This window comes from Seriola aureovittata, chromosome 3, assembly GCF_021018895.1.
Source record: "Seriola aureovittata isolate HTS-2021-v1 ecotype China chromosome 3, ASM2101889v1, whole genome shotgun sequence".
In the NCBI taxonomy this organism is placed as follows: domain Eukaryota; kingdom Metazoa; phylum Chordata; class Actinopteri; order Carangiformes; family Carangidae; genus Seriola; species Seriola aureovittata.
In genome coordinates, this window is record NC_079366.1 from 19,713,974 (window position 1) to 19,739,908 (window position 25,935).

Sequence of the window (25,935 nt, forward strand, 5' to 3'; positions counted from 1 at the left end):
AACTGTGGTGTGAATTATGGGCTTGGGCTACACCTCTTGTATAGGCAGTGACCCAAGAGCCCTGGCAGAGCAAAGCTACCAATTCCCTGAGTCTTGCCTCCATTACAGCAGATAAACTACATTTTTTACATGTACCCTTATCGCTAAAGGAGGCAGAGGAATAACTTAACATAAGACACACCAAGCAAGAGTGAGCAGGAGGGTGGAAAGGAGAGAGAAGGCCTTGATAACTGCTAAGAAAAAGAAACTAGCAGATCAAAGATAAAATACTGGTATGCTCAACTAAACATATCAAACTGAGGGAAAGAAATAAAGGCCTGCCTCAAATAAAGGTGTGTTACCTTCTGTAGTTGAGGCAAATAGAGGCCCCAGTCACTATTGAGGAAATACAGTAAATACAGTTGAAAACTGTTGTGGCTCTGCTGTAAGCACCCTCTGATGATGTAACAGAAACTGTTCACACCAAATCATTTTGAAAGAGAAACAGCCAATGGTGTATATTCATGCAATAGGGTTAGGGTTAGCAGTGAGGCAGGCGGTAACATTTACTCATTCTGTGTTAATTGACTTACTTTGTACTGTTATCTGTGGTAAGCGTATTGTCTCATTTCCGGTTGTCAGTACTTCTGGTAGTGGGACATTGCTTGAGACCACAGAGTGATGACTATAGACAGGGAGAGGCATCTGCGTCAGAGCTAAAGTAGCACATTTTTCAATAAATGAAAAACGTTGTAGTAATCGGTCGACCACTACTGCAACTACTGATCAGACTGAAGGACAGATTTAAAAAGTCTTCTTCTCTGAACTATGAGGCTGTCCCCGTCACTCTGCAAAACCCCTAGAGTATCAAGATTCGCTGACCTAGAGGATCTTAGGTATTCATCAAGGGATCTAGAAATCCAATTCCTTTGCAGTAAGCAACCCACATACCACAAACACCCTTTTGACGTGTCACATCATCAAACACAGGGGTCTGTTACAAGGGAAGCCCACATGAACTGCTAAATTGCCACTGCAAAACAATACAGAACAATACAGTATATAAATTCTTGTAGATCACAGACATGCAGGAAGACGACAAAGAAAACCCTGAATGACGAATGCAGTGTATGTAAATAATGAGAATCATATGCTATGGCCTTTGCAATCACCAGATTTAAACCCAATTGAACACCAATGAGAGATTTTGGAATGATGTCAGACAGCAGCTTCCACCACCATCTTTAAAACAACAAATGAAGGAATGCTGCTGGAAAGAATGATGTTAGGCATTCAAGTAGAGTTTATCATACTAGTTGAGTGTATGCCAAGGCCCACTGCAGCTCCTCTGGCAGCCAGTAATGACCTAACAGCTTGTTAAGACAGATGATTCTGGGTTTTACTTTAATTTGTCACTCATCTGTTTTGTCCATGAAGTTTAATGAATCTCACAGTCAAAAAAAATGTAAAGCCAGGCATCAAATATGTATAGCAGTTAAAAATGTGATGTTATTGTGAATACATCTCACATAGAAGATGATCCATCACTCAAGAGTGAATGTGATGGTTTGGCAACAAACAATGTCTTCTGGCTGGATCAGGGCAGATGTGACTTGCATCTGTTCTCCCCATCCCACAGTTTTTGCCACCATCTGCCCATCTCATTCAGACATTTTCACATGGCCTCACCCAATTACATAACCAGCAACAAGACACGCAACACATCACATTGATGGGAAATGAGTGAGTGGGCAAATCACTTCATATTCATTGTGCACTGTTTCCTGTGGTATAATGGAACAGGAAAATAATGTATTATTAAACTACTGTGAAATTAAAGACAGAGAAAGGGCAAAGGAGAGAGGGGGAATTCGAAAAACCCATGAGAAACCTAACAAGTTAATATTTTAGCCTTTAAGTGTCAGCTTGCCCAAATTGTAAAAGAAAGAAAATAAACACAGGCCAAAGACGATGTGCCCACTAATAAGAATTACAAGCCCAACCTTCATGTGAGACATAATTTAAGGATATGATAAAGGACACTTTTTTGAGTTGTATTTCCAGGTCTATGTTTAGGGTTAAAAAATGTCCGACTCCATTCCTAGTTGAAGTAGAAAAACACACAAAATGACAAACAGAAAATGGAAGTACACATACACTACATCAATTTTATACAAAAAATTAAAATAGAAAAACCTACACACAGAGCTTTTAACTTGATGCCATGTTAATGTCAATGCATGTTAATTATCATAGTTTTCATATTACAATCTTTCCATAGCAGAACCATTTTTATTAAGTTAAAGGGAAGTATCTCATGACATATTTTGTGGCAGACAAATTAAAATGACAAATTTAGCTTGTACTGACACAGAAAATGTATGAATCACCAGGGAACAATGCAGAAAAAGAAGCGTTTCCACTGTTCATCACAACTGTAGAGCATCAAGAGTATGCTTCTGTTCATACATCTGAACAAGAAAGACAGCTACAGTTACATGAATGCACGCAAAAGTAGATTTTAGCATCACAAGTAATCCTACAAATGAATATCTAGAAAACTATTCTATCTATTCTAATACAGTGAGCTGAGGCACACAATATATATATAAAAGTCCCTCATCCCTATTTGTGTACATTCTACCCCTTTTTGGGTTCACTGGTAGGCCATTCCCCTACCTGAGATTGAGAAACAGTCTAACATACAAGCTAGATTCTGTTCAGGTCAAGAGAAATTTAAGGTGATAGTAAGCGTTTCATTTCAAAGGAAACTTCCACAGAATAAAACAATCCTCTGAGCTACTGTGCCCCACATGTTGGAACTCTTTGCCTCCTCTGGGGTTAGCGTTGCTCCCTAAGCAAGTGAAACAAAAGCAAGGACTCAGTATTACACTTTTCCCTCTATTGGCCAGTAATAGTTTTACTGTTACTGTTGAGTATTTATGAACTCAGACCACAACCACAAAGACTTCTCAATATAACTTTTCCAGTAGGTCATCTTTTACTTGTCTAACAGAATTAGTTTCAATTTGACTTTTGCCATGTTAAACAAGTGTGCGGAGTTCCTCAAAACAATTAAAAAATACATTCACATCCCAGTTCAGTTTTATATGTAACAGCTTGATATCAGAATATTTAGATAAATATAGAGCATATAAAAACAATGTTGAAGACTAATTAATTAAAATATATAAGACTAAACAATCAATTAGTCTATAAATAAGAAAATAATTTGTTGATATTGATATTTGCTTTATCAGTGATGTGATGTGATGTTTCAACATCTGAAATGTTAAAAAATTGCTGCTATACGTTGCCTAACATTATAGAAATTGTTTGGGTTTTGGAATGTTGGTCGGAAAAAACAAGACATTTCATACCATCAACTTAGACTCTAGGAAATATGAGCATTTTTCACATTTTTCTGCTGATTTATATACCAATTGATTGATTAAGAAAATAATCTGCTGATTAATCAATAATGAAAGCAGTCATTCGTTGCCCTTGGTAGTTTTATATGCAACTGTCCTTTGCAAACAAAACCTTTGACCATTTTATGTGACATGGACCAAACCATGAGTTTTGTGAGTCATCTCCCCACTACTGGTTAACTAGTAACAGTTTTGCCAGGCTAGAAGAAAATTCAACCTATCAAAATCATCACACAACAATTCAAATACAGAGCCCTAACTATAGCAAGCTTGATGTTTTCAACAGACAACCACAATCTTTCTTAAACATCTGGTCAAAGAACCCTGAATTTCTTCTCGCTCAGCCATTACATAACTGAGTGATAACATGGAGCTTAATCAAGCATAATGAACATGCCGCTCTTCCTCTCATCGTTCTCCCCAGAACTCTTCTACACTGCACTCATAATCAATAATGGCTAAACGATTGTAAGACACATCACATGGACAAAGGATGACCTCTGAATATTTTTATCATGTGAAAAAAATACCTTTCAGACAGCTGACATTCTAGCTGCTGAGGAATAAGGTTTTTACCTAAGGAAGAAGTAGCCAAATGCTTAACCTAAATAGTTTAATTAAAAAATACCCTTGTCCACTGTTATTTTGAAAATGGCCTCTCCATTATAGTTATATACATTATGTATCTTTAATGGTTCTCTTTTTTTTTTAAAAATCCCAAGTTTTATCATCTTTTTAAATATCATATTCCCTTAAAAACAACCCCAAAATATTAGCTCTGTTCAGGATTTTCTTGTGAATAAGCCCACAACATCACATTCACAAAATGCTGTCCGAATGTGAAGTGGAAATTTCCACTAGCAGCCACGGCTGGCCATGAGATTTGCACATCTGAAACTTAATATGCCAAAGGGCAGCAACAAACACCAGGGCCTCAGAGGCAGAGCAAGAGGCTTTTCAAAATGCACTGGCTGTAGTAAGTGAAATGCCCACATTCATATGATACTGAATTTACACACCAGATTTTCAGCAATTTGAGTCAGGGAGCTTGTGGGGCAGTCACCACTTACATATCTGATCCATCCATCTTAACATAGTTGCTGCCAGTTATTATGTTTTATGACAAGAAATCCTCCTTTTAGCCAGAGAGGAGGAAAAACAGATCAGTCACAAAGCATACAAAATGCAGGCCTAGGATTCAGGGGTGTAGAGAGATTTGAGAAACTCCTCTCTCTGTTTAAACTATGAGACAGTGTACAGAGTTGGATTATGTTCCTTCTTGAGAGAATTTAAGATGATGAAATTGATGATCGCGCACCCCACTACTTACTGTATGAAAGTAGCCAACAGTGTTTCCACTTCAAGCTTTGAAATATGCATTACAAAAAACTTGTTTTCCAAAGTTGGGCCAAGTTCTACAGTAAGTAGGTCGCTGTAACTATAACTCCAGTTATGGAGATGTGGGAGGCACTGGACTTGAGTAGAGCTGACAAGGTCAACCTAATGTCGGCTGCTGATTGAATTCCAATTACTGGATTTACATCTGACTCAATGTGCTGTCCAAGGCATGCATCAAACCTTGGCTAATGCTATATGATGCATGTTATTCATCATGATTTCACGGTGAAACGAAATTCATTTAAAAGCTTCTTTACCAGTGCAACAAATCAACACATGCTCAATGTTGTACTGTTTGTTTGCCAACACCATCACTGACTCATTCCATACATGCAATCTGACTGCTGAGATTTACAAAGAGTCACACTTTCATGGAAGTGTGTCATAGGCTCTGACTAACACTGACCTAACTCTGAACTGTAAACACTGTATAGTCAAAAGCAAAGCAAATTAGTTTTAGACCAACTTCTAGCTATCTATGCTAAGCTAACTGACTAGAAACTAACACTCAAGACAGTTTGTAGGTACTCCATAAAAGGGTTTATATTCATGAATAAAATGAAATAAAAGAAGTGAATATTTTCTTGAAGAATCCATCATTCATTAATAACATATCAAAAAACATATTCAATTTATAATTATGTAAAACTTTGAAAACAAAGCTACTCTTCACTTGCAAGGCTGTTGCAAGACATAGATTTAGGTAATGAAATAAAATTAACTAAACAACTTACAGCGCTGATGTGATTCATTAACAACAACCATCTGTGTTTTTGTGACAAGTAATTAATCCCCTACAGAATGATGTCTGACCTGGAGATGTTAACATCAATAAGGAAGAAGCCAACAGCTCACTAAAAGATACAAAAATTACAAATAGGGTAGCATCAAATTAAGAAAAGAAAGTAATTAATTGTAAATAAAGCAAACAGAAAAGTAATTATCCTCTTAAAATCTTATGGTTTGACTGCAAAGGAAGAGAGGTTCAATCATAAGCTAAACTCATCTAAATGGAACCAAAATGAAAAAGTCTGTTGTGACCTTTTCTGTATTTGGTCTCTCTCCCTCCCCTTGAAGCCCATCTTCCCTCAGCAGACTCTGACAGAAACACAAGCTGACACAAACAAGAGGAACTGACACACACAGCTGTCTCATAGCGCTCTTGTCTCCTGTATCCAATGCCACATTTTAGTGGAGGTTTTTTTTTTTTCTTCTTCCTTCAATGGTCCACGTCACCTCATTAACTGTCCCCATCTGACTGACAAGACTTTTCAACCCAATTTCTATTCTGTCTATTTTTTATGTTGATTTTTGTCCAAGTCTGCCTATTTGGCACACACACACACCCATTTAAATCAAGAGTGGTGAGTTATTTCATTTGAAAATGGAAAAAAAAAAAAATCCCAACAGTATTGCTGAACAAGATGATACTCAAATTGTAACAAGCCTAATCCTATGCAATGTCTTTTCAGTGCTACGTACCAAAGATAAAATTGGACCCTTGGTCTACAAAGTACAGGGTCACAGTCACTAAAAATAAAACCTGTAGTCATGTGAGGGTAAGTAAGTCAAGCTGAAACATGAAAACAACCTGAACCTAATTCAAGTCATATCAGTTCTTGGGGTTATCTGCTGTTGACCTGTAGGAAATAAACAAACAGTCTAACCCAGACAAAACAAAACATACCAAAGTGTCAAGTTCACACATTTGGACAAAATCTAAAATATTATATTGTCTATTTTGTAGCGCACTGTACACAAACACAGTGAACATATTTTCAACTTCACTGATGCAATACTTTAATGACTCCATTTGAGAAATGAATGTTTGAAATGGCAAAGTGCCTTGTGCTTAAGGCCAAGAGCAACAGCCTAATGATAAGTGGATGAAACTTAAGAGTAACATAAGTACACAATGTCAAAAGTTCACACACTCACTGCACCACAAGCAACATAACATGCAAGGGGACCACTTTTTGATCAACATTTACTGCACATGTAAATGATCCTTGCACATGTACATGCTTGCATTTAACACAAGTGAAACTGTTCTCTAAATCCTGACAAAACAGACATTGCAAGCCTTTGCAATGGACGTGCTGAGTCTCAATACAAATCTAATATACCAGAACATTCAGCCTTTTTCCTGGACAATCTACTGTAAAATCAAGAAGCCGGATTTGAGGTCAAATTTTAAGTAACAGTAAAAAGACACATTCTATGGGATGTATGAAGTAGCAACTTATTTCCTCTTTGATTTGCATAATGAGGGTCTTCAAAAGAACCAAATCATGTGCATCTTCATCCCAAAAACACACAAATTACTTTACTTTTGTTATGGGCTTGATGTTATTACATTCATTATGTTTACATTGCATGCCAACTAAATTCAAACATTTGTTTAACAATCAGAAAGCAGAATTTCACCAAAATGAAAATCCGCTGTTATCTATATTTTGTTTGCGAAGATTCATTAACCTATTAGAACCACCTTTATATTCACATTCTAGCTGCATGAAGAATGCCACGCAATGTAAAACCATCTTACAGTTTAAGTAACAAAATGAAAGGTGCCGTCGCAACATTGTGTTAAATATAACAAAACCCAAACTTCCCACTCTTACTAATTCTGCATAATGTACTTTGATTATATGTGATCACTGCGGGTACTGAAGGAGTCTGAGGGAGTCATAAGGAGCACTCAAGCTTGCATTCTCCAGGATGTGAAACATGTATTTGGGAAAATGTTATACAGGCTCTTCATGTTTAAGAGGACACTAAAATCTGTTATGTAATATGGTATTTGACTAACCTTTTCCCTCAATGTGAAAGACAGGTGCCCCCAAGTAAACTCCCTATACCTCATGAGTGTTCAGTAATGCACATTTCCTGTTCCGTGGAAAATTACACAACTGGTATTAACACACAAGCAGAATGAAATTACGTTCTCTACACTGTCATCAACAAGAGGGTTTTATACGTGGGTGTTCACAAGCAGTTCACCAGCAAGATTATCTTAGTATAAATGATCCATTCACTCACAGGATTGTGTTTTTATATTAGTAATACTGGGTGTCAAGAAACACAGCAGACACTCAGAGTATCTAAAGACCCTTTCCAGAAGCCTTGTAAATATCAGAACAAGCATTTACAATGCAGAAGAACAGTGAAGTCAGAGGAAGACCAGCATCTTACTGTTACAGAAACACCCTGGACTGTTTGCTGCCTACACTGACAGATTTTGAATAACTGAAGGCAGGGGCCAGTATACTCCATCGACACCTTTCCAGCGTCATACTGAGGGGGCTGTGTCCAACCATTTCTGTAATTCTACAAAAGCGACGATTCCCAACATTGATACCCACTTCAGGGTGTGGTTGGCCAACTGTGCACAGGTGAGAATATATGCTGGGTTTGAACTTTTCAGGGAAAATTATAGACAAAATTCTGACACTGTTGTTTTACTTTTCCATCAAATTCACTGCATCATTTAAAAGTATTTATTAGTTATTCGTGTTTTTGGGGAAATACAAAAAGTTCAAATATAAATTGTTCAAAAATTTTACATATTGAATTTAAGGATACTTACAAAGGATTACAGTGATTTGGGGACATTTGGGGTCACAGAATACTTGACAGCTACTTCCACAGTAAGAGGTCACTCTGACAGCTTCAGGATTACATGATTCATAAGCAGTACTACTTGCATCTTAAGGTGGGTTTTATTACATAGCTCACTAAGGTCAGTAACACCACTAATCAACTCAACACCCCATTCTGGACATCTAGTCAAGTGTACAGGGCCATGAATGGTATTGCTCTCAGAGGTCTGAGCACAGACAGTTCATCAAATTTGAACTTTTGGTGTGGTCCATTGTCCACCACATTATGCAGTGCATGACTCCAACCAGTCAACAAGCTCCTTCCAACACAATAAAAAACTAGAAAGCATAAATTTGCCATAGAGAGCTTTACAATCTGTTTAACCTACCATTAGACACCCGAATGGTAAAAGAAGGCTGAAAAAGATGTAGTTTAATAGTGTGATTTAATATATTCCATCCACAGATGCTATCAAAATTTATTATGGGGGGGGGGCTCTGTACATCATCTCCACTTGACAGCTGCTTCTACACTAACTGTACAACAAAATATGAACATGATCAGGGCTCATCTTATATACCGGTAGTTGTTTTCGTCACAAATTGTATGGACGCATACACAGTCAACCTAAACAGTCTCATACCTGCACTGCTGCCAACTATGCCCACTAAGGATTAGCGTGTTATAGCTCTGGCGTGTTACAGCCCACACAATGCTGTCAGTGTTGACGGAACCACAGAGAAAGCCCTACTGTTTCCGTACCATGCGTTTTCACAAGGGTCCTCTCTGTGATGCGAGCTGAGGTTTAAACTACAGCGGTTGCACTTTCTGTGCATGTCAGTGTAAATCACTGATAGGACTGTAATGAGCGAAAAAGGTGCGATTGTTACCGTGACAGCACATCATTGAGTCAGCTGGTTTTTTGACCAGTTAATTGGGCGCTGTGAGAGCTGACTTAAATAATTCCACACAGTGCTACTTACACAATGGCAAGTTGGCATCTTTATGTGGTGACTGAACAATTCCTGGTGTGGTAATTGTGGATCATTACAGGACGGGAGACAATTGGGCGTAGGCTCGGTAGCTAGCAGCGTTGACGGCTAACCTTAGCTACGAATGACATAGCGTTACTAAACGATATCCCTGAGAAGGACCAAATTAACAAAAGAATGTAATGTTAAATACCGTGAAGTAAACAGACACATTCACACATTCCACTGAAAAGTCTTTGACGATATATAATGACCCACAGGCTCAAGGAGTTTATAAACCATACGTTTGCCCGGTCTTGACAGCATCAATGTTATGTTGCCAAGTTCGGAGCATTCAATATATCAGTTAACAGTTAGGGGCTAACGGTTAAAAAAAATACAGAGAAGGACCATCCACTCACCAGCGATTCCCTCAGCCCCAGTAGTAGCTACGTTCTCCTGCGGTGTATATCTTCACACACTCGGGGTGCTGGGAGGCTTTCGAAAGCGAGAAGTCGAGAAAGCGAAGACTACCCTGACAACAAAAACCGCCTTATCTTAACGTAATTACCAAACCCCTGCGGCAGGGCGACCTCATCACACAGCCCCAGCCTGTAATGTTGATGATGGTGGCGGTCGTTGTTAGGAGCAATCTCGCTGGGTTTGAGTGGGAAACACTGGCAGAAAACGACGATAAAGTAAGAAGGCAGATAACAGAGGTGGATGAACGTGTGTCGTTGGCAGGGAGGCAGGGGATCCCAAGCGGGGCTTTCTTGTCGTGATTTCTCTCCCCCCCAGAAAAATGCCCAGTCGTTGGCAATCTACACGGTTCGCACGTAAACGCCCGCAAGCCCACGACCACCAGTAGCTAGATCCCACCTCCTCCCAGTCAAGCTCAGCGTACACAGGCCGAGGCGGGTAATGCCGCTGGAGGTTTTGAGGACAGCGTGTACAAGGGGAGTGATGCTAGAGAGAGGGAAGGGAGGGAGAGGGAGGGAAAGGGAGGAGGGTGGTGCTGCTGCTGCTGCACATGGTCACGTAGCTGATAGCAAATGATCTTTCAAAATAATGGTCCCAGTCAGAACCAATACTGATTCTTTAACTGTGATGCCATCGGATAAACCAAATAAAATCCTTAAACAGACTATATAAAAAAAAAAAAAAATACCATAATAAAGTACCGACACATTGTTCACAATATGAAATAACAATAACAAAAATCTATCCAAAAATAACAAAATAAAAGTATAATTTGTACAATTTACAAAAACTGATTTAAGAGACACTGCAATTTAATCAATAAATAAAAAACAAACAAACAAACAAAAAATAGGTATAAATATCGAGATATAGTTGTCAAATGTTGTAGGTTATGTAGTTAGTTGTATAATTAAAGTATGGTAATAAGAATATATGAGGAAATGTGTTAGACAAGTTATTGCATTTGATTAGTTAAACACTAAATATTTTCATTGCCATCTCAATACAATTAACATAATATATACAACTGTGATTGTGTAAGAAAACAGATTCAAATGTGACATTTTCTACAGAAAATAAACATTTTACATTTAACATGCTTGAATGAATAGATTCAAACATAATTTAGGTCTAAGTTTCAAGCAGTGTAAATACATATTCTAAGACATGGTTTCTGTTGGTATTATGCCAAGTAATACAAATTCTACATCAAAACAAAAGGCTCTTTACTATCTTTGCTTTTTCTACGATTTCTTCAGGATTGGGCAAAATCAAAGTTAGTTAGTAAAATTAGTTATGTGCTTTAAACAGTCTCTGTTTCAGTTATTTAACTACATTAATTACTGAAACTATATAAACTTAATGATAAAAGTGTAATAGTACAATCTCTATATGTTTGTTGTTTCATTTTGAATAGGCATGGTATAATCAAGCAAGTATTATCAGCAAATTACATGTTGTATTCTTATCGAAATATCATTGATATGCATTAATGTGTCAGTAGCATTTTACCGAGCTGGTTGAGGTTTTAATTATTTCCTATACATTGGTATAGAAAATAACAGACATAAAATATACTAATAGAATAAAAAGTACAATATTTTTCCCTGAAATCTAGTGGGGCAGAAGTATAAAGTAGAATAAAATTGATATACTCAACTAAAGTAGGCTACAAGTACCTCAAAACTGTACTTTAGTACAGCACTTTAGTAAATGCACTTAATTGAAATTACTGAAAAAAGAAGGGTTAGCACTTACATGACACCCTTTAAGGTTATAGTTGTTCTGACTAACTACTTTAGAAATGGTTAACAAGGCATTTGCTAATGCTTTATAGATCATTTCAAATTTTGGATTGCCAGGTTGTAAAAACTCATTGCAGTTGGTGTGTATCCTTCTCCAAGGTGATGCTTTATCTTTTTAACTACCACTTTCATTCATTAGTGGACAAAATACAGTTTGACAATTTACCTTTAATGGATGCCAGCTTCTTAGAAAGCAAGAAACCAGTGACATTATGTAATCACTTAACTGCAGACTTAATGTTTTAGTATTGAGAAACTGAATAATGGTACACCAATATTTACAACTATTATTTTCAAATTTAAATGATAAATACCAGCCAAAGGTTTTCACAACCTAACAGTCCAAAGTAGTTCTAATTAATGGTTGACAACTGATCCATAAAGCATCTGAAAGTAAATGATAATTAATCATAAATTAATCCATATGTTACCATATGTAAATGTTGCCTTATTCGACAATGAAAGAGATACTAAAGAGAGTTATGAGGATAAAGAAAATGGCTTAAATATCAAACATCACTGTTAAAAACCATGTGAGTTCAAAGCGCTTAATAGTATGTGTTACTTCAAGCACCAAACACAGAAAGGATAAAGGTACATTTTTTACCATAAGGAACCACAATTGGTTCTAAATTGAACCTTTATTTTTTTAGGGTAGTGGTTGAAATAGCAGCAAGCTGTGTTTATTCATGTCTACCTGCTGTAGTGTACTGAATGCTGTTGGTCTTTCTCAATGACGATGATGATGTGGTGATGATGTGATATAATAAGGTCAATGAGTGCTGGGAAAGAGAGTCATGGATGACAGCAACATCTCCCAACTGCCTCATTAAATATGTTTGGACATCACAGTTAGTTTTAGGGATTTTTCCCAAGCTATTTTCTTAATTACTGTACAATAAAGACAATGCCATCATTCTGAAACATGTATTTCTGGGAATTTAACAAAATAAGCCTGTACTCCAAATATAAACAAAATATATAGAATAATCTAAATGGAGTTTCAGAGGCAATTCAGACTCCAGCTCGTCTCAACTGTCAGGTCAGGTGTCAGGTAATATTTTACCAGTGTACCTGAAACAGTATATCAGTATTAGAGTATTACATCTCATTACATTTATTCTCTCTTGTAGGTGATAGTGTCATGCAGCCAATTTGAAGAATGAGAAAAGGTTTTCAGTGTATTTCACAACCAGCTCATTTTCAAATAATTTTCATAATATGTTTAAGCTCAGCTACGAAACCACAATCAACTCTCAGTACTCCCATCTCTGAGGTGTACCGCAGTGCAAAGAGGCCTATCAGGCAACATTTACCTCAACCATACTACTAGATTATACTCAATTACTGAGTCTAAATTAGATTGACGTCAAAAAAATTTTGTCAACTTTGGAAGACTAACCATGTAGACTCATACACGTGCAAACTGAGTATCACTTATCAGCTCACATTTAACAAGATTAGCACTAACAGGCAAGAAGCTGAGAGCTGCAAGCTAACCTCAGATTTTTTCAACAGAGAACAGCAGTTAGCTTAATTCACACACAGATCTCTAGATATCATTCCAGTGCAATTATGCTCTGGTAGGTTAAAGAGCAATCCAGACATGTTATCAACAATTCTTACTTGTGAACTCCTGTCGTGGATCAGGAGTCTTCTTGTCAGTTAATCAGACTGAATTAGATGTGGGTGGTCATACGGAAGTCTGGAAACAGGCTAGAACTTCTTTACTTCATCCACTTGATTTTACAACCTTGTATTGCTCACATGAAAGGCAACCGTTTCGAACTCATTGCTAGAAGTGTAGCAGGAACATTGAAATATAACTTTTTCCATGGTAAAATTTATTCAGTCGGTCTCCGCCTCAATATATGGTGTTCACAAGACTATTGGCGTTCAACATTTATAATATCAAACAAACATTTTCTCACGGTACCTGACAGTTAAAGGGGTGGGAGGTTGGTGTGACACATTTGCTAAAACTCACTGCCAACTGCCAAATCCCAACACACACACACACACACACACACACACGTTTCAGCACTTCCTCCTAAGAAATATGAATACCGTCTCCAGGAAGCCACACTTTGGCCACCCAGCCCGGCACTTCATTTCCTTTGAAACTAGTGGAAGAACACGACCATTCCCCAATGCACATCACTATGAGCGAATGTCAATGAGGTGCAAATGACAGGGGTGCATTGTGAGATGGACGCAGAGTCCGAGCGCCATGTGACACTCCTGAATGGGCTGCCGGGAGGGAAGGATGGCAGCATCCACAAAGGCCCATTGAAGAATTGCAAACTAGGTACGAGACTGGCACTGGTCCTCCTTCCCTTCCATGGGACGGCAGGAGGAGGCTGCTGCTTGGTACTGACTGAATGGAGGGATTATTTCAGAAGAATTGGAGAGAGGAGGTTTATTATCACCATGTTACACTTCCTTCAGTCTGTTGATGGCCATTATGTCCACTTCTGCACATACACTACTGTCTTGTGTGATTAACCACTGTGCCTTGCTCATACAGTCTAGAAAAGGCTGTTGTCTTGTCTGCACCGCAAAACATCATAAAATGGCACAAAATATGAAAACATGATTTGTTCGTTGACAAGCCTCAAAGTTATAACGTTTCATTCTCCGGCAAATGCTGCAATTTAATTCAGTGACAAAAAAAATAATGGTCAGAAGAAGAACTGGTGACAATGCATGTTGTACACCAACGTTTTCTATTAACTCGCAACGCCAAAAAGGACAACTACTTAATCAAAAAAACTAATAATAGCTTCAAACACAGTGGGATCAAACATACTGTGTGCAGCAGCTCCGTATGAAAGGTCCTGTTTTTCACAATTCTTTGAAGAATAATATCATCTACTATCACTCATTTCAGTCCAAAAGAGAGCAGGCTATGACTCCACGAATTTTGCCAAACCTGTTAGGTTGGCTCTAAAGCCACATGTTCAGGATTTTTAGGAAAAGAAAAAAAAAACATTACCCACAAGAATGAAGGTGAAATATGTAAAACACAGAAGATTGAGGAATAGTGAGTCAATTTTAAGTTTTAGATGTTGCAGAAAGCAATTATTCTCTGGACAGTGGCTTGCCATGTCTTGCCCAGTTCCTTTGTAAAATGACAGCCTGTATAGAGAAGATAATTCCTGTTTCAGGAAGACTATAAAAACAAAAACTACATTCCTCAGGAGCACTTACTGTAACAGTACTATTACACAATTTAACAGGCATAGTGCAGTTACTGTAATACAAATCAATAGATCACATTATAAACCATACATCTATTATATATCATGCATTACCTTAAACCAAACAGAAAGCGTGACATATTGTGTTGCTGGTGAGTTGGCAGCTTCTCATTCTCAGTGAAAAATGGCTTCCATTTTTTTCCAGTGATTTAAAGAAGTCTGGATGTATTTGCACTTTAATGCAAACAGAAGTAGGTTTGACAGGAGAAAGCATCAACCCTCAAAATTGTTCATTTTCTTTCCTTTTTTTGAAGTTATGTATGTGTCACATACCAAATGTAGTGTCTGTTCACATTAAAATTGCATTTGTGCAGCACTGAGGAGAGTCAAATGTTTTACTGGTGCATTTGTACGTAGACATGCTGTAGCACTAATGTGTATTTGCTACCCTCTAGTGGTGATCACAATGCATCATGTGCTTAGATCATTTTGCTTTATTTCCAGCAGGTCAATGCAGGACAATGAAAAGCTGAGGTATAAAAACACACTCACATTATAGTAAATGGATATTAAAAAGATGAGGCTTCAGACCTGCATGAGGCCCAGTTAAGTATTTCTAGTTCCCAACAGTAGGAGATATGTGTGATAAGAGTTGCTCTATGTGTTTTAAAAAACACTCAAAAGTTATATTTAAGTAACTATATTCTATTATGTATTTAAATATATTTTTTAATTACTTTATAAAATTTATATTTTCTTATCTACGTGTCAGATATACAATATATGTATTCTTATAAAAAAACAAAACACACTAAAACCATCAACCTGACCCAAGATGTGGGATTCATTTATGAATTTCCTGAATAAATAATCCCAGTGTAAGATTTCCTAACATATAAAATATACACTCTATTTGTTTTTAAAGAACAAAGCAACGATGTATAAGAGATTTTTTTCTGTGTCTTCAGTGAATCAGTTCAATATGTTTTGTTTCACTGTTACATGTATAATTTTCTATTTAATGAAAGAAAGCTGTAGAGGTTGATTCATGTGGCTCATGCTATAAGAACGGTAGGGTACTGTCCTGAACTGAACTGGATTAGTGAAGCTGACCTGTAGAGGCCAGAGTGGGACTTGTTTAGGATACTGGGGAGTCTCCTGAAAATATGATCTACTCTGGGGTTTAATATATTGATGTCAGATGTCATGATTATGTTACAGGTACTGGACTAGTGTCCAGGACTCTCCAAAATAGTATTGAGACAGTTTCAGCTCAGTCTGCTAAGAGAGTTACTGGGACACTGGCCAGCTGAGATCTAACGTCTATTCCTTTGGTCACAGATATATTTATTTAATTTAATTTTACTGTGTTTGGATTTTATTTTGAAGTTCAATGTTTTGTATTGAATTTGAATTGCAAATGTGTTTAACAGGTGAATAGAAAATATCTTGCCTTGTCAAAAGTAAACTGTCTGCATGTTTTAAGATTACAAAGTAGGCTTACAGAGGATCAGACTGTGTGTGTACAGAATGAACAAGTGTGGTGGCCTTGCCTCTGTTTTGGGTGTGTAGTTCACACCCACTTTTATAGTCATGTAAACAAACATAAGTTTGTACCCAAGTGCATTAACAGCAAGAGAAAATTCCAAAATGCAATAAGCTGCATGTGTAAAGACACTTAATACAGTGACTGGAAATTATGATTTCACATTTTGGAACTGCTGTACAAAATCTAAAGATTATGCAGATATATTGTATTCTTGTAGCATATACAGTATGCTATGGCAATTAAGCACAGAAGAAATAATGATATTGTAATTTTGCACAGAGTCCGAATTATAAAATGGCAGTAAGGGGGGGTCAACTTTTTCTCCAGGGTGAAAGGGAACCCAGTACAGTGCAAGTTTACAGTGATTACAGTATCTTGCTTGTTTAACTAAAGCTGTCAAATAAATGTAGTGAAGTAGAAAGTGCAATATTTCCCATTGAAATGTAGTGGAGTTTAAGTATTAATTAACATAAAATGGAAATACTCAAGGTAGAAGTACCTCAAAATTAAACTTGAATTCCTGAGAGAAAACAAAGGGGGAAAGACTAGCTAACTAACTAACCACAGCCACAAAAAGACTAACACTAGTTAACTAAACTGTAACTTAAGAAACACTAGTTAACTAAACTGTAACTTAAGACAAAAGTTAGAAACTAGCTAACATAAGTGTTCACCTGTAGATACTTGACACAATCTAATTCAGAAACTCTGAAGGTAAGAAAGTAAAGTGTATCAAACAAGTTAGGTAGTTAGCTATTGCTACTTACATTTACCTACAGGGTTCAACTCTTAATCTGGGGGGGTCAGATCTCCCCAATCACCCACATGATTTGAACCCCAATTTTGCAGTTACCAATAGCTGGGCACGAATACTGCAAAACATTTTGTTAAATTACTAAAGTAGAGGCATTTCCCTCATTTGTGAAATGTTCTGATTTTTGGCATCTCAGTCATCTGCAACTTTATGGTTGTTTGACAGTTACATTATGCCCTCATGTTACTGGGTATGCAGCAAGTGAAGTGCTTTTCATCTTTTGTCATCTTAAGTCACAGATATAATGAGGAATCAAGGGTGATTTTCTTGCACTTTATATATCACTGAGTCACTCACTTTGGTAATAACAGCATTGCTTTAGTTCAGACAGAGGATTGATTGAATCAGCTGATCAGTCATCAGGTGATACTCTACAACAGCTAGTAACCACAAATAAATTCTGTTAAGCCCACAGCCATCTCTCATGCTCTAAGCTAACCTGACACTAAATTTGAAGAGGGCAGTGAACAACCATGGTAGAATCAGAACAGTGAGTTAGTTGAGCTTTTTAAAATGTATGACACTGGCATATGGCTACACACAATACTGCTTATAATATGTATATGTATTTTCTTATTGTATATCAGCTTTTAGAGATATTTACAGTCACTGTTGCTTACACTGTAAAACATTGTTGAGGTTATTAACTAACTTCAACATAGAGGCCGATTGGAGTCAACATTCTTTCCACAAGAAATGAACTCCTGCTATAGTCAGCCACAGACAAGACTTTGTTCACTGTTTACAAGCCTGCCAGCTCAGATTGAAAATTAGCCGAACATCTTACATGTATGTGAGAGAGTCAGCGTCTCCTGTAGTCTGTGTGACATTTAGAATCAGCAAGGTTGTCGGGCTGCAGTGTATGTTTTGTAACAGGAGAGGTCGACGGTCACATAACTCCCCCAGCTCTCCCACTGAGACACACATAGCAGAGTGACCTGTGACGAGGCAGCGTATCCAGTGACAAACACAGGCTAGATGGAAACAAGAGTGTGTTTGCTGAGCTCGCAAAGAGCATGTAGGAAAGATTGCTATAAGGAATGCACAACTGTAGCAACTGAACAGTGCTGTTTTCTGTTCTTTATGTCATGTTTTTTTTTTAAAATGCCATTTTGAGAAGGAAAGCGTATTAAAATTCTCAATTCCATGGTTTTCATAAGCTAAACACCTCTGACTTAAAGCTGCAGTAATCAATATTTTCATATTAATGGTGGGTGAAATGTGTAACAAAAGCACTCACTCATAGTCATGAATCAACAGACAGTTATCACCCAGTTCCCCTCAGCGCTCATAGTTTTGGTTTCACTGCCTGTAACTTTGCTCTTTTGATTCCGTTTCACAGTCAAGCTTGTTTCCAGCAAATGTAGGCAGCTGTTTTCAGTGGAAAGCTGCGATAAACCCACTTTTGCATTCAGAGCTTTGTAGGTGGGATTAATAATGGGGACGTCATTTTCCTGCACAGCCAGTTAGCAAGGCAACAGAAACAAGGCAACAGGCGTTGTTGAAATTGAAGGAGTTGTGCAATTTGTGGTAAATCTTACTATGGCCAAACCTCATTACAGAAATGACAGCAAAGAAATCGACTAGTTGGAGAACATAGTGGAGCATTACCCTCCTAGAGCCACGTTATAACTTTTCTCAGGAGTTGGTAGAAACAAAAACTACACGAAAAGGAGATTGAATATTGGACTTAGAATTAATTAGGTGGAAACTGGACTCCAAATGAATGGCAATCAACACGTTCAACATGTCAACATTATAAGGTGATAATATGTCAGTGTTGTGTTGTTCCTCTGCCCCAAGAGGCCAAAATAATCTATTAATGTTGTTTGAATCAAAATCATTTGAACATTTTACCATCTGCTGATATGTAACATTTTGCTGCTCAGAGTAGGGTCCATGGGCCCCAAGGAGGGCTTGAATGGATGAGTTGGGTTAGTCTGTGGTTGAATTTGTGTCACCTTAAGGGTCCTTGACGTGAAAAAAAGAACCACTGGCCTAGGTCAGTGGTAATACCACAAGGCCAGAGATGTTGTCCCCTCTTGTCACTGGTGATTGAAAAAAGTATTCATAGCTGCAGGTCATGACTGTATTAGGGCGTTGGTCTCTCATCCCTTTCCTGAACTTCTAAAATAACCTCCACATGTGCACAGGCTGGGTCAGATATCCTCACTGTAGGACCACCGGATGAGACACAGCAAAGGGCCTGCACATGAATGTAATTATAATACGTCCTTTTTTTTGTTCTTCAGGCCAAAGATAAGGCAGGAAGTGATATTTATTGTCACACTCCTCCGGGTTTATGTCTGTGTTTGTCTGCTTCCTACCTCCTACAAGTTCAACATCCATCTTACTGCACCTACTTTCCTGACCCCATTGAGGAAACTGAGAATAAACGGTTGAGATTGCCATTTTAACATTTTGTTTTTTGTGTGGATTAGACAAGTTTTAGTAGAGTGTCCATCTTTGCTCAACATGCACATGATCTGACAGAATCTGTAACTTCTAGACCAACTTTTTCCTTGCATAATACGCTATCTGAAAGAAGAGTTTCAGTAACTTCCACAACAATAGCTGAAACATGATTACTGCATATGGAGAAGACAAGAGTTATAAATATGATGTACTCAAACTAAAAATAACATTTTATTGTGATAAAAGTCAGAAGGGTTGGATTTGAAATGTTCCTTCTTTCGTTAGCCTTCTTTCTGTCCTGTCTGCAAGCTTGTTTCCCCCATCAAACCAGACAACGTTAGTTAAAAAAACACTGCACAACGCCTGTGTTCCGCTGATTCAAATAGAGAAGTGGAAATGGACCAAGGAATTGAATATGCTGAGTATAACAAGCATCCAGACAAACAGTCGCCAGATTTACTCCAACAAAGTGGAAAAATTTGAGTTATAATGGTAATTTATTGATTCAATTTATTTATGGAAATACAAAATTACACAAAAAGAAGCATAGAATGAAAGAGAAATGTCATCAGTTTTTACAGTAAAACCACCAACCAAAAAAACAACATAAGGACAACCTGAAAAAAAGATATCTATAAAATAATAATGATAGATAACGATGAAATGAGCAAATTAGTAGATGTGATTTGTTTTGATATTTTTGGCCCACAGAAAATAAAGAAATTATGGAATTATTTAGAATTAAACAAGGGTCACTGACAAAAATGAGTTTATTCAATCCTTGCTCCATTTGTCTTGTAAATGTCATTTACATTTTTATACTGAATGTAAGATGATAAGTTGAAAGCATTTAGTTACTCTCACTATTTCCATACTAGTCAGATGTAAGAAATATCAGTGAACTTAGTAGGAAGTTCAAAATGTACAAAAATAGATCCTTGTGGTACACCACGTGATACACATTGTACTGTATAGATATCACACAACAAGCCATCCACTTGTCGTTACACATTGCTCACACTCAATTAGCGACTGCATAGTCTATAACCACAGAAAGCACAGGCCTAGTTGTTAAGTAGAGATTTATGGCATAATTGTAGCTTTTCAAATTATTTGGGAACAAATCCAGTTTCCTTGGAAATGGCAAAGAGAAGTTCAAAAATGTGGCCTGATTTCACTGGGTGTCCTCAGTCATATTAGAGAAAGAGAAGCAGTGAGGCATTGTGGGGGTTTAGGGGTGAAGGGACATCTGTTACATGAAGAGGGGTGGGGTGGGGTGGGGGGGGGCATCAATATTACACAGCAGCTTTCATACGGATAATTTAGACATTTATCTCTTTGTAAAAATAAAAAGGAGCCCAATGTTTAAATTGATGATTACTACAATTCCAAACTGATTTCCTGAACTGATTATTAAATTCTTTTCAGAAACAAAACATGACATATATGCTGAGTTTGTTTTATGTTCTCCTAAATTCACAGGACTTGAATTATATTATTGAATATATAGCCAATCTTTAATTAAGATTTTGGGCTGTCACAGTTTCTTGAGACAAAAGTAAACCGAGATGTAGGAGTTGTCCTGAAGTGTAAAACACTGATTGCTCTGCTAGGAGAAAACATTTTCACCCGAAATCTTTTTGTTTTATTCTTACACTGAAATCACAGAGGAGATTAATGTGGTTTCAGCACAAACTCTTATAATCCTCCAGCTTGTAAGCCATGTTGAATTCTTTAAGAAGGTACAGTTATGATGCAGCTGAAAAAAAAAGCTATTGTCTCTAAAACAAGTCAATAGCTCTAAAACACGATGCACAGTAGCAGGTAACATTTCAGAACTTGATGAAATTGTCATTTAATCTATAAGAACTCATGCTTCTTATTGTTTTTGCCCATAATTAGTTTTACATTAAATAGATTTTAGATGGGAACACAGTAGTCTGTAGAGTTAAATTTAGACAGAACATCAAGGTAGCGTAGCCAAAATATCTACTCATACGGATAATCTTGGTCTAGTCAGTGTTTGAATTACCATAGCAGTACATACTTGTCTTTTGTTTTTGCACAGTAGCACACAGTTCTTTCAATTGTGTCCTTGTCATATGTTTCTCATATTCCAGCTAGAAGGACACTCAGAGAGTGCAGACCTCTGCCAAGGCCAATGTAAAACATCATACACTTGACATCAGAGAAATCGTATCTGCCCCAAATGGCTCTTACCTGGCCATTGCACCATCCTTCCACCAAGTTTGATCCAAATTGGTTCAGTGCTTTCTGCATAGTCCTGCTGACAAATAAACAGACATGGGTGAAAACACAACCTCCTTGGTTGAGGTAATAGTATATTTTGTCGTTTTTTGTCTTTTGAGGTTATTGAGGAATAACAGAAAACAAAAGAGGGAGGCAAGGGCTTAGTTTATGTTTTACACTTGTGTCTATGCACATTATTACCACTAGTCAGCCCTACCAAGATAAGCTGCTTTTGTCCTTTGGGCCAGTCTGTGAGAAGGGCAGCTTAACATGTGCGTTTAAGAGAGACTTGGAGTGGATGGAGCGAGGGAGGGGGCATCAGTTTCAGGGAGGACGGAGGATTTGGCCAAAACACTTTGTGACAGGGTTCCTTGTTACACTATAACAACAGAAAACTCAGACCTCTGGCCAAGACCTGTTGCGCAACCAGTGGTGTGACAGTGTACACAAAAGGGAGTGAAATAGAGTAAGGGGCACAGGGATGGAGGGATAAGAGGGGGAAACACTCTTTGGAAATAATGGTGAAATGTCTTGAATATTATAACGTACCTGATTAACACTTACACATTTAAATTCTCACAGATCCCTCACCTCCACATTGGTGATTAAATTACTTTACAAATGACTCACTTGGATACAGTTACCTTCAAGTAAAAGATCCACCTTCTTCACAGAGTGCCTTTCATGAGTGTGATGTGATATGAATGTAACATTGTAATGGCTTAACACTGAAAAAGAAAACACAAGTTTGTATAGTCCCTCTTCAAATTCCAAACACATGCAAGTCCAATAGACTGGAGACATTTGGAATAGTTGTTCTTTTAAATATCTGTTTGCTAGGGCCACACCACTGGAGAATTTGGGGGATTTAGCAACCAGGAAGAGGAGTTAGATTCTACATTTTACACTGGTGATAAAAGAGCAATGTTTATTCTCTTTGAGTGCAACATCATGCATACAGCCATCAAGTCATCATAGACCCCTTTTACAATATTATCATTTAAAACAAATTAAGCCAAATTTGGGAGCTAATATTAACCTTTGTTAGCTTAGCTAACCTTAGCCTACTTAGCTAGCATAAAAGCAACAGTAACTAAGGAAGTGCCCTTAGTGAAGGAATTGGACTTGGACTTTTGACCTCAATATTTCTAAAATACTTTGATGTACTTAATGGAGATATGCTTATGATTTGACAACATGAAATTCAACTTGCAAAGGTTTTATTTGCTCAAGACAATATGAATTCCTCTCACATTAGTGCAAATGCTTATTGTCCAAAATGTCCTGCAGCTGACTCCCTGAAGCTCAGAAGTGGATGTACTTTCCCATTCATACAGGACCTTGAAGTCTGACCAAAGCAGGTTACACCATACCAATAAAACTGTCATTAATGACTCCACTCTGATTGGTCCTTTGCACCCTCCTCGCTGCTTCATGGAGGTGTTGGAGGTAATGAGTCACTGTAGCATTCATGCAGGTTGGTTGTTGCTGGGGAATGGTTCAGGATCATGAAAGGCAGTTGTAGCAGCTGACTGACTCCCCTCCTCACTGAGTTCCTGTGCATGCTCCAACTGACCCATCAATGAAAAGCCACTTTCTTCCCCCTCTCTGGTGCATGGCTGTGCAGGAGAGCGAAAGGGAGGTGGGAAAACGATGGACAATACAGTAACCCAACGCTGGCCAGACTCACAATGTGAGGTCTCTGTGCCTTGGTAGACCAACAGACAGAGAGGCCTTTCTCATGATCCAACTGCTTCACCAATCCCACGCCAGCATTCCTCTGAACTTTAATTATGCAGCAAACACATGCATATTCACGTGCTAATCACGTCACCTCGGCCAGGACACCTTGTAACGTAATTAAGATAGCAAAAGAATCACATGATCCAAGGGGGCCAATACATAGAGAGGACATAGCTTTCTAGTGATTATGTAATCCTGTCAATAAAAGACTGGCTGATTGTTTAACCTCTGATGATGTATCTTGTTGGGATCTGTAGGATGTCCTGCTGTGCCCTTACAATTTTAGCTTCAGTGAGCACAGTATGGCTCCACCCCATGTCAAAACAATAATCCTATTAATACAAATATTCTATTTTCACATGGTGAGTGAAGAAAATACTAATGTATATATTATTTACACAGTTTTTTTATTTCATCGAATTTAGAACTATCTATTCATACCTTCCTGTAAACTGTACCCTTTCATTCTGTTCTGTTTCTCTTCAGCTTACTTTTATCACCAGTTTTCATCAGTTTTATTTATTTTATTGTGGGGTTACTTAATCGTCATGCTTTAGATGAAATTACTTGGTTCCCTAAAATCTCTCCAGTGTGGAGTCATCTGCTTCCCTTGAAACCTTCAGTGAACTGTTGTTTGGAATAAAGATTAGATTATCAGGCACATTGCGCACTAACTTGGACTGATGGCTGAGTTTCATGCATACTTAAGAAAGAATACAGTTATTACATTTCTTTCTTTTGACTGGTATGATCATCTAACTGATGTTTCAGAGAGTTCTCCAAACAGCCAGGAATATAATTCTACTAAATCACTTTTATTTTCATGCAATTAATGTTTGTTTGACACAGAATAATTTAAAGATGTATACTAACCAGAATCAGTCCTGTAGGGACACACCATCTGTGTCTTATAGTGGCCGGTGCTTATACGTAAATTTTCTGTGACATCAGAAACAATAGGATTTCTTCAAACAAACATATGGGAAATTAGTCATAAAGTATGTATAACATAGTTATTTATTTCTGTATTCTAACTCCTCTTATTGTGAGCTTTAGCTTCTTTAGCAGATTGTGTCATTTTCTGCTGATTATTCAAATGATTGTCTGACAAACTTCCTTCTGAAAGCACAGACAAAGTGCAGAACAGGAAGGGAGGCAACCTGCAAGATGAACTTCAGTGATTATTGGCCTGAACAAAGACAAACGCTGATGACATCCGAGAGGTGCAACGCAACGCTGAAACATCCACGTGACTTCCTGTTGATTTATGGGTTTGGACCTGTAGACAAAACAGCTGGTGGTGGCCTTTTGGAGAAGTTAAAGGATCAACCCACCAAAACAAACAGCGCCTGCTTCCCAAGTGATTTCCTGCTCAACAACATGAAAAAAAAATCCCCCACAGGCAGCATCATCAATTTAAAACATTGTGTCTTGTCAGACACCATAAACACCTTTTTTTTCAACCACCATCTAAACAATTCTCATTATTACGTTTGTTGACTGATATATTATTTATTTAATTAGGATTTTTGGTTTTGTTCAGTTGCAGGTTGGATGCGAGGTTGTGGTTGGGTATATTTTTTCCATTTTTGGAAATTTAATTAAGGATGCATTTTAGGATGTGCATGTTGTGCATTTGCCTTTTTAAAAAACACTGGACAGCACGGACTTGAGAAAAAATTAAATTGAATATTTTTATCTTTTGTGTATGTTGGAAAAGGAAAAGAAAAGATGTCCCTCTATTTGTCCTTTAAAAGTTTGTTAGTGTGTTTTGATTGTCACACAGTCAGCTTCTTTATTTAAAGTCATTCTTGTAGACTTGCGACTTTGTCTCTTAAATATATTATTTTTATTGATATGCTGTTTTACCTTCTGTTGCAGCTTGTGGTGGTTTCCTGTTTTGTTATTTTTTCTGTCTTTATCGTAATGTTTTGGATTACACCATCAAAGATAATGAAAATCACAAGGATAGAACTGGTCCACCCCTGACAGGATAGTGTGTAATCACCAGTGATGGAAGCTAACTAATTATAGGCTATTTACTCATGAAGTTTGTTGCTATTTTTAAGTATTTGTAATTACTTGAGTATTTCTATTTTATGCTACTTTATACTGTGACTCCACAACAGGGGGAATATTGCACTTATTAATCCACTGCATTTATCTTATGGTTACAGTTAGTTGCTTTGATCATTTGACATCCAGAGCATCTAATCAGCTTAAAATGAGATCAGCCTTAACCAGCTGCAATTCTGCTTACACATCAATACATGAGTAATAATAATGCAATAATACAA

At 37.5% G+C, this 25,935-nt stretch overlaps 1 protein-coding gene across 2 annotated transcripts in view; it reads right to left on the reverse strand.

Moving 5' to 3' along the window:
• The window catches only part of rnf24 (ring finger protein 24), a 32,490-nt gene extending 22,152 nt beyond the window's left edge, over window positions 1-10,338 (reverse strand). Inside the window, exons 1-2 of one of the 2 annotated variants that reach the window (XM_056371171.1) lie at window positions 9,805-10,338; window positions 573-664 (exon numbers count right to left, since the gene is read on the reverse strand). The gene's annotated coding sequence lies outside the window, so the exon portion shown is untranslated. The remainder of the gene's footprint in view (window positions 1-572; window positions 665-9,804) is intronic. The other variant, XM_056371170.1, reaches the window with a different exon arrangement.
• Between the last annotated feature and the right edge of the window lie 15,597 nt (window positions 10,339-25,935).